This window comes from Spinacia oleracea, chromosome 2 (assembly GCF_020520425.1).
Source record: "Spinacia oleracea cultivar Varoflay chromosome 2, BTI_SOV_V1, whole genome shotgun sequence".
NCBI classification, from domain to species: domain Eukaryota; kingdom Viridiplantae; phylum Streptophyta; class Magnoliopsida; order Caryophyllales; family Amaranthaceae; genus Spinacia; species Spinacia oleracea.
Genome location: NC_079488.1, coordinates 59,060,190 through 59,072,311, shown reverse-complemented (window position 1 = coordinate 59,072,311; position 12,122 = coordinate 59,060,190). Strand labels below are relative to the sequence as shown.

General features: G+C 37.4%; 1 long non-coding RNA gene across 1 annotated transcript; it reads right to left on the bottom strand.

Annotated features, from left to right (window-relative positions):
- LOC130466948 (uncharacterized) lies at positions 1-1,677 on the bottom strand. The gene is made up of 3 exons (XR_008927108.1): positions 1,547-1,677; positions 947-1,023; positions 1-199 (listed from the first exon to the last, which is right to left on the bottom strand). It is a non-coding gene; the product is annotated as an uncharacterized lncRNA (long non-coding RNA).
- Positions 1,678-12,122: the final 10,445 nt, after the last annotated feature.

The window sequence follows — 12,122 nt, the reverse complement described above, 5'->3', positions numbered from 1 at the left end:
TTCCAAAAACGTAAAACAAAAATCAATTCCAAAATATAATCATTCACACCAATTAACCAACAATTGGAACTGAAACTCATGGAGTTATTTCCATACCATCAACTTTGTTTTCTTGATCCGCTTTTTGCTTGAGCAAATACTCGACCGACATGTCTCTAACCTCATCCACATTTTCCGATGAATAAGTTTTTTCAGAAAACTGTAATAAGTAGCATAACTATTAATTAGTAGTTAAACAAAGCATAATTTAAAAAAATCGACTCATTTACCGATTAACGATAACATGAATGATGAGAAATACATAAACATCTGAATGAAACTTCGAATACAACCAGCAATATATTAAGGACAATTTATTTGGTTGCCTAAACTAAAGGGCATTAGCATCAAGGCAGGTTGAAAACTCCAAAAACAAAACAGCGGTCACACTGTATGCAGACTATGCAACACGAATTATCTTACCAGATGAAAATATCGTTTGAAGCATGCAGCCGAGAATATAAATAAATCAACTGTAAACTAAAGACCTAAACTATCCAAGATATGCAGATGCCCATGCACATAAAAAAATTCGCCTTTACAACGACTATATCACATAGACCTTTGAAAGAAGTTTCAAAACATGATTTATGGCAGTAGACCTCTATGGGATTCTTTTTCTTCTAGAAACTAATATCCTCTAGGAAAATTGAAACCTCTTTCACCAAAATTGCACCAGAAAAGCTATCTATATATGTAAGTAAAGGAATGCCCCTACTTTTGATAATTAATCTACAACTACCATTCTGCTAACGTAAGATGACAGCATTCATGAATCATGGCTAATCTGCTTAATGTATACTTTCTGTTATCGCATGAAACAAGGTCCACCTACAAAGATTTATAAAGAATGATACAAGTGTATCTTATAAAAGACCACGGACATGTATAAGAAGAGTAGACTTACTGTGCATATTCCATGCGGCCTTGCTCGTCAATAGGTGGGGGAGATATAAGCACCACTAACATGGTGGGGGAGCATTTCTGCAATTTATAGGGACAAGTGATTATATACAAGCAGAAAGTGATGATCATAGATACAAGTCGAATATACTTGAGGGTAAATTATGTAGCATGAAAACAACGGGTCTAGTAAAAGTTCCAAACTTCCAATAAGTCTGATAATATGCAGAAGGAACAACTTTTACAGAACTTTAGAAGAACGACCTACAAAACAGTTTTAGTGTTCATACTCGCAAACCATGAAATAACACTGATTAGCCTGATTTGACTGTGAAACCAGAATCTGAAAATTCTTAGACGCAAGGATATATTTCTACTGCCAGTAATACTATCTCTTTCACTCAAATCAATTGACTCGAATTAGAATCAAAAGTATGTATGAAAATTTCAGCATTTCCAGATAAATCAAATGAGAAAGTAAATATTATAAGTGGAGAAGACTATTCTTTAGAGACATCCTGAACTGGAAAATGAGACTATTGACTTGCAAGTTGCAACAAAGTATTAACACTAATAAGTTCACAAAGACAGGAGAAAGGATAACCTTCAAGTGCAGAACAATCTTTCTAAGGTTCTCTTTGTATTCCTCAATAGGAACATGTTTCCGTTCACTATTCCTCCCAAGCAAAGCCGCGTCATTAGCTCCAAAGAAAATGGTGGCCGCAACAGGAGGATTAGCCAAGCCCAGCTGGAATTACGGTGGAAGACAAAAGATAAAAATAATATTATGGTCAGTGTGTAGACAGGAAACCAGTAAAAGATCATTCACATAGATGTCAGATAGCACAAGCCTCCAGCTTAAGACTGGAGTTCAAGTTCCATGTTATCAACCTATGACAAGGGAAGCATTACAAAGCTTGAGTTGAATCATTACCTTACCTTGTGTAAATTCGACAATTCCTAAACCATTGCGCTCATTCAGACAAGCTCTTCAACCTGAATAATTCCCTATTCCTCAAGACTTCTAATATGTTCAGCAATCCGACTTTGAATCCTAAGGACAAGTCGTACTTCTGCCGCAATCCTTTTCGACTTATCTGTCCTATACCTAAAAATTCAAATTTCGAGAAATTGAATTCAGAAACATAGAGTTAACAACTCAAACAATTCAATTGGAAAACCTTCAGCCATGGGAGAGACATATAGAGTTAGACACCAATGTTTGTAGAGTGATTTGTGGTAAACGAAAGCGATTGATTGTTGTTGGTGAGGCAAAGAGGGAAGTCGGCAGAAAGCAACGAGACCCACCTTAGGGTATATACAAATAAATCACAAGTCAACAACTCATTCAGGCATTTTATCAAACACTTAGTGTGCAACTCAAATAATATAACTTCCACTACTCAATACTAATAAAAAAAATTCATCTACCATCAATAAAATCCGGGAAATTAACAACATTCAATAAATCGCTACACAATAAACAAAAAATAATAACTAATTCGTCCTAATTAGAAAACCTAACTTAATCGAAATTCTAATCCTTTGAGCAATTCATAAGTTCGAAAAAAGAAATTCAAGAGAAGGAGAGAGTGATAGATAAAGCCTAAAAACCGTTACTTTGTAGTTAGTTCGCTGGTGGTAGTGAAAATCTGCCACACAAATCCTTGCCCCCAATTTGGTATCATAATAATTTTACACGATACATCAATTAATAAGAGAATGCTAAGATTTATCACATTGACTACATCAATTAGAAACTAGATACAGAAAATCAATTAGAAACTAGATACAGAAAATGGAATGAAAACTGTCTCTGGAGGCAAAAAAAATCAATTCAATTTGAACGCAATTGAAACCCTAATTTCTAAAAACTAGATCAATTAAATCGATGAATTAATTGATAAAACCTAAATCTATACTAACAAATATAACATCATAGCTAACAATACCTGCAATAGTCACAATTTCACTACAGATGCTAAAAAACTGAACAAATTGTTGCCCTAATTGGAAAAAACTACACCTTAGGCAAATATCACCATCCGATTTAAACCATAAAACCTTTAATTACGACAGAACTACAAAAAAAGTAGCGAACTTTGAAGAGAAAGGGAAATAACAGTGAAATCTGAAGTTCAATTTGTGAATGGCGAGGAATACCTTGGATTAAAAGCGTGGAAAGAAGGTGTCGGTTGCGGTTCTTCAATTTCTCGATTATTTTCTTCTTTGGATCGCAGATTTGCACCAAAAGCTTCTTCATCGTTGCCGGTTTTAGGGTTTTCTACTGAGACTCCCTCTTTTTTTGTAAAGAGTGAAACTTGCTGAAGGTTGAAGAGGAGAGAGAAATTAATGCTTAACTTCTGGTTGCTCGCATGTAGAGCAGTAGAGGAAGAGAGATCGCAAAAGGAGGGGTGTTGAAAAGAGACCCGTGTTTTTTGATATTAGATTTCTTCATTTTCTTCAACTGGACCCACGCAAGATAACAGACCCGTGTTCTGTGATAGTGGCTCTTCACTTTTTCTTTCAACGGGGCCACGTATTATAAGAGACCCGTGTTTTGGGATATGAGGTCTCCTCCATCAAAGAGAGCTGTTTTTTACATAACGGGTCTTATTTAAGAGATCTATTTGCCAATTTTTGTAGTAGTGACTGCTGACTTAGTCAACCTATCTACCATAACCCAAATTGTATCATTCCCAGTCTTTGACTTAGGTAAACAAGTGACGAAGTCCATAGAAATACAGTCCCATTTCCAGCTTGGAATCTCTAAAGGTTGGACCTTCCCTTGAGGTCTCCTCTGCTCAATCTTAACTTTCTGACAAGTCAGACATCTAGCCACAAATTCAGCCACTTCGTTCTTCATCCTTGGACACCAATAGACCTTTTTCAAGTCCTTATACAACTTGTCACCCCTAGGTGCACAGAATATGGCGTATTATTCCCTTCTTTCATCAATTTCTCCTTCGATTCTCCACACTTTTGAGGCACGCACCACCTGCCTTTGTACCTCAAACTTCCATCATCATGGATTCGGAAATCTAACTCCTTACCCTGCGAAATCTTTTCCTTGATTCGCTCCAACTTTACATCACCTGCCTGATTCTCCCTAATCTCATCAAATATCGACGGCTGGATGGTTAAGACATTCATTATTCCCACAAGCTTTCACCACTTACTATTTCAAGGTTCAAATGTTGCATGTCCTTACACAGCTCGTTAGCAACGACTAACGCATTAACACTATGACTTGATTTCCTACTCAAGGCATCCGTAACTACATTGGCTTTTCCCTCATGGTACTGGATATCCAAATCATAGTCCTTAATTAACTCCAACCACCTTCGTTGGCGCATATTCAAATCCTTCTGTGTGAAGATGTACTTCAAACTTTTGTGGTCCGTAAATATCCTACACTTCACACCGTACAGATAGTGTCTCCATATCTTCAATGCAAACACTATAGCAGCCAGCTCTAAATCATGGGTAGGGTAATTGGATTCATATGGCTTCAATTGCCTTGATGCATACGCAATAACCTTCCCGTTCTGCATCAATACACACCCTAAACCATTCTTAGAGGCATCACTATACACATCGTATGCACCACTCTCATCTGGTAAGGTTAATACTGGCGCGGTTGTCAATCGCGTCTTTAAGGCTTGGAATGCATCCTCACGCTGGTCACTCCATTCAAACTTTGTTTCCTTCTTCATCAAGGTAGTCATGGTCTTGGCTATCCTAGACAAGTCTTGCACAAAGCAACTATAGTAGCCAGCTAATCCCAGAAAACTACGAATGTCAGTCACACTCTTGGGTGTAGGCCATTCACTAACAGCTTTGATCTTAGCATGGTCAACTGCCACTCCTTCTTTAGATACAAAATGTCCCAAAAATGCAACTCTTTCCAACCAAAACTCACACTTTGAGAACTTAGCATACAACTGGTTATCTCTCAAGGTACTCAACACAGATCTCAAGTGTTCCGTGTGATCCTCTTCACTCTTCGAATACACTAGGATGTCATCTATGAAAACCACCACAAACTTGTCCAAATAGGCATGGAATACACGGTTCATTAATTCCATAAATATTGCAGGGGCATTGGTTAACCCAAAAGGCATAACAGGGAACTCATAATGTCCGTATCTAGTCCTGAATGCGGTCTTTGGTATGTCATGGTCAGCGATTCTCAATTGATGATAACCCGAACGCAAATCGATCTTTGAAAAGATTCCTGCTCCTTTTAGTTGGTCAAATAGGTCTTCTATCCTAGGTAATGGATACTTGTTCTTGATTGTGACCTTATTGAGCTCCCTGTAGTCTATACAGAGCCTCATACTTCCATCCTTTTTCTTCACAAACAGAACTGGTGCTCCCTAAGGCGATGCACTTGGCCTAATATAACCTTTCTCCAATAGATCCTCTAGTTGGCCTTTTAACTCATTCATTTCGGCTGGAGCCATTCGATAAGGTGCTTTTGAAAAAGGGGCGGTTCCAGGCACTAAATCTATGGTAAAGTCAATAGGTCGATTGGGAGGCATCCCCGGGATCTCTTCTGGAAATACATCAAGGAATTCATTGACTACTGCAATATCCTCAGGCTGATCCTTGATCACATGCTCTAGGTTCCTCACATTGCATAAGAAGGTTGGGTTCCCTTTACTGACTAGCTTCACGAGTTCCATTGCCGTGATGATTCCTATGTTCTTAGGCTTACCAAAACGACGATATGACACTACCTGGCCTAGGCTAGACCTCAAGTGAACCTTCTGCTTCTCACAATCTATTTTGGCTTTGAACTTGGCCAACCAATCCATCCCTAGAATTACATCTAGCTCTCCTAACTCAAATTCGATTAGGTTAGATAAGAACACGGTCTTGGCTATGGTCAAAGGCACATCTCTATGAATTTTTGTACACTTCACTATACTACCAGTAGGTATGACTATAGGTACCTCAATTGTTTCACGCTCTTTCAACCCTAGTTTTCCCAAAGAATCTACTGATATAAAAGAATAAGTCGCATCAGAATCAAATAGAACTTTAACTAAAACGGAATTAATAGAAAAAGTACCCGCTATGACGTCAGAGGAAGTCTCTGCTTCTTGCCTAGATATCATATTCAACTTTCCTTGGGCAACTCCTTTGTTATAGCCACCTCCATTGGTGTTCCCATTGTTGTTTCGGTTCCCATTCTGTTGTTGGTTCCCTCCAGGCTTTCCATGGTTCTGGTGATTGCCATTGCTATTGCCATTGTTACCACCTTGGTGGTTCCTTTGGTTTCCACCTCCATTTCCCCCATTCCGGTTCTGATTGTTCCGGTTATTTCCTTGGTGGTTACCTTGGTTAGGCTTTCCATTCTTAGAATAGCATTCATACTCCCTATGGCCTAACTTTTGACAGAATCTACAAGTCACCAAATTTCCATCACAATCCTTTCCAGGGTGATTCATGTTACAGCGCCTACATTCGTAGGTCCGTACTCCATTCCTTCCAGACTGATTTCCACCACCTTGGTTGTTGCGATTACCACCATTGTTAGCCCTAAACTGGAAATTCCCATTTCCTTTGTGCTTCTTAAAATTCCCCTGATTCTGATGGTTATTCCCTTGATTCGAGCTTCCACCATCCTTTCTAGTTTCAGCACTACCATTCTTCCTTTGCTGTAACCCATACAGGTGAGCAGCTTTTCCGTACAGGGTGTCTAATGAGGTAAAGGTCTCTCCAGACAACAACAGCTGTAAGTCCATGGTCAAACCATTCTCAAATCTTTGAGCCCTGAGCTCTTCCGTTGCCACCACTTCAGGTGCAAACCTAGACAGCTCTATAAACTTAGAATAGTATTCTGTCACAGACAGACCTCCCATTTTGAGTTCAATGAAATCTTGCGCCTTTTGCTTTTTCAGATAAGGTGGGTAAAACTTGTTCCTTAGTGTAGTTTTGAATGCTTCCCATCCAAAGTTAGGTGTGGCTCTAAGGGTATTTTCACATCGTTGCCACCATAAATCAGCTTCACCTCTTAGGTAGTACACAGCACTATTCACCCTAAGGTTTTCGGGGCAATTCACAGCTACAATGAGTTTATCAAACTCTCTCAACCAGTTCTCAAGCACACTGGGTTCAATCTCTCCTCTATAGAGTGGAGGCTTGGTTTGAGCTATTTTCTTAAACATTTCCCCAGCCGGATCATGCATTGGGTTGGCTCTGGTTTGAGCTAGGTCTCGAACTACCTCAGCTAGTTGTCTAACCACTTCAGAAATCTCTTGGTTAGCCATATCCCTTCTCCTGAATAATAAAAAAGGCTAACTTTAATATTGGTTGGACATGACATTACTAAGGCACTAGTTTAACAACGGACCTACTCACAACAAGAACACATTTAGGCGCAACCTAGAGGAAGAGTTGGCGCCATTCTTGGGCCTTCTCACCCCACTATTCGATGCAAGTAAATTTAGATGGTTGCTACTAAACCACCTTGCACATAAAATTTCATTGAAGAAATAACAAGTAATCCCTTTGCGATACCCACAAGATTTAGAATTGAGAATTGAACTTAAAGGATAACGAAAAAGGAAATTATATTCTTTTATTAAAACTGCAATGAATAAGTCTTACATCCACTAATTCCATAGCATTTATTCTCCAACTATGATAAAACTAAAACCATAAATAGTAGCTTTGCCACTTTATTAATCAACGAAAAATAAAACTAAGGATTACATTTCTCTAGAGACTAACGTCATCACGACGATCATTTCTTTCCTTGTATTGTTCTGGAGTAAAGTCTTGATCATTAGGATCATCCAAGTCTTCTTTCGGATCCGAGTCTTCATCCATAGCCTCATCATTTTGCTGTGGCTCACTATCAACCACATTATTCTCTTCAAACTCATCTTCAGATCCACTGGATATCTCAATGGTGGGTTCAGGAACTATAGGGTTAGGATTTTCAATCTCTACCACATCATCATCACTATCCTCCTCAATCTCACTAGCTTTCTCATCATGGATCATGCCATCCTCACCATCACTTTCTATTCCTCCATAGCCCATACCTAGACCCGCAGAGTACTTCCCATCCTCATAGCTATTTTCCGCAACCTCTAAGATAGTAGCAAGAACCTCAGAGTCATACTTCCACCTACCATCACTAGTCCCATATTTGTACCAATTAGGGGTACCATCTCCAAAATGCATGTCACTGAACTTGTTCTTGAGGTCTATTGAGGATTCTTATGGGGTAAACAATGTATAACCATACTAGCCATCATATCTTTGTGCCTAAGGTGGGGCATATTCTTGGTCGAAGCCAAATAGTCACAAGCAAACACGATCTTCTGAACATACGTGCGAGGAGTCTCAATATCCATCTTCTCTAAGTATCCTAGACTGGTGAACTTAGAAGGTAGCATCCTTAATTCCCGAAAATTCACAACTCAAAAGTCTTACTAACGCGTTTCCATAGAAATTCCAACCCCAAAAGGATACAATAAATAGTTCGTGGGGCCATACAATTTCAATGCACAAATATATGCTCAACATGAAATATGATGCAATTAATCACATAAAGCAAGATAAAACATGGTTAGAACATATTCATGGCACTTAATAAATCACATTGTCACATAATATGCATTCTTAGACTAATATGCCCTTCTTAGTCTACCCAATTCTCACTTGAAAATAATATTAATTTTTGAAATTAATTAAGAAATAACTCCTAACTTAGTTGAAATTATTTAAATTAAAATCGAAAATTAATAAGAATTATTGATTAATTAAATAAATAAATTTTGGATAATTTAAAATAAAATAAAAAGAAATCCGAAAATTCTAAAATATAAATTCGAAAAAAAAAATTCGAATAATAATAAATAAATAATTAAAATAATTCGGATAATTAAATAAAAGAATTTCCGAAATTAATAAAATAAATTCGAATTTAATTCGAAAATTTCGAATAGAATAAAAAAAATTCGAAAAAATTTAATTAATATTAAATAATAATCCGACTTTTCAACTAATTTCAAACGACCCAAAATAATTGATATTTGACCTTTAAAATATTGAGTACTCAAAATAATACGTTTTGACTTTAGGAAATTAATTTTCGAAAATCCTAAAGTTCCGCAATCGTGGTTTAAGGATTTACCACTTTGCACTATTAGTTAGTGCAAAGCAGCTCTCAAACTAGAGCTCTGATACCACTTTGTAACACCCTAATAATTCCTTGCTTTTATAAAACCATTTTCCAACTTAAAATAAAGGAATTACTAAAGTATTACCGCCACCGTGATAACGGTTAAGGCTAGTACCAGAATTACGCAGCGGAATTTAATGTCAACTAACTTTAAAAAAAACATCATTAATGAAATATCGAGGCCTCCTACAATTTGGAACCATAATGGCCCAAAACCCAAAACATAAATAGTTTCAAACATTTCAACATAATTAAAGTATTATTAAATAGTTCAAAATACGAAAACATGCAACTCTCTCGATCATCCCAAGCCACATGATTCCGATCTACCAACCTGCTATATTATTCTACTCCCCATCAATGCAAGTGCAAATGATAGATCATCATAGGGTCATTAAGGCAAAGGCCATGACCAAAACACACAAAGCACGTAGTCAGAAAAAGCTGAGTACTTACAAGAATAGAGTGAAATGAAACTAAAACATGCATCACTCACCAAGTACTAATCAACATGCAATAGCCATATAATAATTAACAACCAATCATGAATACAAGACTCGACACTTGACTCGACTCTTGACTCACAATTTAATTAGAATAAGCTTCGAACGGGCCAAAAGAATAATCCACAAAGGGAAAAGGTGATGGGAGCCAACCATACACCAAATATATAATAATAAAATTGGGCCATACCGAGTGTCGGGCCATACCGACGGAATTCCTGCGCATAATATAAATGAAACAACATCTTATATCATTAGTAGGAGTACGAGGTTTCCGGCAAGACTCCCCCATTGTTCATACTCAAGGTATATACGTTCCAAGAGTTTTGAAGCTTGTTCTGGTTGCACTTTACGTTTATTAATATTTTATTAAAGGCGAACTCAAGACTCACCAACATGCACACATACAATTAATAGACAACAACCAAAACAATCTTATTTTAAATGCTTTAGGACTTGTGATCAACAAGGCAAGACACTTGTGATGTTACTACCATGTTCCTCCTCACCAAGGTGAGACTCCACATCATGCACATTAACATGAGGGTTGTGCCCTTGCACGACAAATCCTAATTCATTTCGTACATAATATTCCCAACTGAACCCTACATGTGCGGTGGCTTACGTGAGCTAACCCTTCACATGTGGTAAAATAAATAGTAAAACGAAGTACGAATAATTGGCTCAAAGTAGACATCCCGTACAATAGCATACAAATAAATAATCCATCCCTTGCATGTGGAATAAACCATACATGCATAAATATTGAACAACATGATTGACAATGAAATACATACTCATAATAATTCCAACATGCTTGTTCAATAATTAATCCAGTAAATCCAACATCACAAATCACATGCTCGTTCAACAAAATAAACATGATCCCACATAATGTAATTCACATAATCAACAATCATGTAATGTCATTGACAAAAGGTGTGGTCGCCCTAGACTTGTACGTACCTTGAATACCTAAGCGTAGGGGCCACTTTGCAATAATGAGCACTCAACTAGAAATCACCTCCTATCATCAAAATAATGAAACTTAAATTATTTCCATGTTCATTAAATTTCCAGCAACTTTATAAAATTTAAAACCTCCTTTAGACTTTAGAATTCAATCGTTTTTCAATAATAAAAACATCTCAATTTGCAAAATCAATCCCTAGTACGAAAACATATTTTTTCCGCCTTTAAAATCAATAAAATTCAACACTTTAAACCTTTATTCAAATCTGAAAATATAATTGATTACTATATATAATTAAAATCATCACCTAATTATGTTAATCAATTGACTCATTAGGTCTAGGTTAAAACCCTAACTTGAAAATCCCAATAACACTAGTTTATTATCATAAAAATCTATGCTTTATTCAATAAACAAATCTGAAAATTCTTCCTTTAATAATTAAAACAAGCCTAATGAATCACAACACGCAAATCCTCAAACCACGGTATTCATAACCGGTTACCAGCATTTTAATTACTCAATACAATATTAATATAATAATTTAAAATACGGAATTTAAATAGAATAGGTAAGGAAGAAGAGAATTATACCAATCCGGCCTATGGCACGGAACAACCACGAATTAATGTGATTGGGCGAAAAATATTGAACAACGAACGAACAAGCAACAACGTCAACACACAACGCACCACTCGTGGGCGTGTGTGCAGCAACGAAGAGGAACGGACAGCAGGGGCGCGCAGCAGTGCTGGCGAGAGGGCGGCGCGCTGGCGCGGGCGAAGGGAGTGAGGAAGTGTGGGCGCGAGGGCGAGAGAGAGAGGGAGTGTGGGCATGCGGCTGGGTGAGGGAAGGCAGCACCACACAACAACAACACACGCGCACAATGGGGGATGGGCGCTGTGCCGTGCAAGGGGCACGAGCAGCAGCGGGCACTCGTGTGCGGGACGAGGGACGGACGAGCAAAGGGAGAGAGAAAGAGGAGTGTTGGGCAAGAAAGACAGAAAAGAGGGTTTATGAATTTTAGGGGCTCATTTAATGATGGGGGAGTCTATTCATAGGCTCCCTAATCCCTTGATGGGCTAGGCTTAGGAGATTTGAGTTGGGCTTAGGAAATAAATGATTTGGGCTAGCTTAGGATTTAAATTAAACTCTATTGATTGGGCTCGTTTAGTAAAACGAATTGGACTTTTTATTTAAAACCCGAAGCTTTAAAAATCATTTGCAACTCATTTAATTTCCCGACTCAAGAATTAAATTCGTTTCGTAATTAATTAAAATAATAAATATTCTAATTAATTAAAATACATTAAATAAAATGCATTTAAATATTATTTAAATGTTAATAAATCGTAAAAAGCTTTATAAATATAATAAAATATACTTATAAATGTTATAAAAATACGAGGTATTACACGATAGATCTTAAATACACACACATGATACGTGGGTGTCTGTGTTTGTGAACCATTACCTTTGCTGCTTCTGCTCGCATTTCATA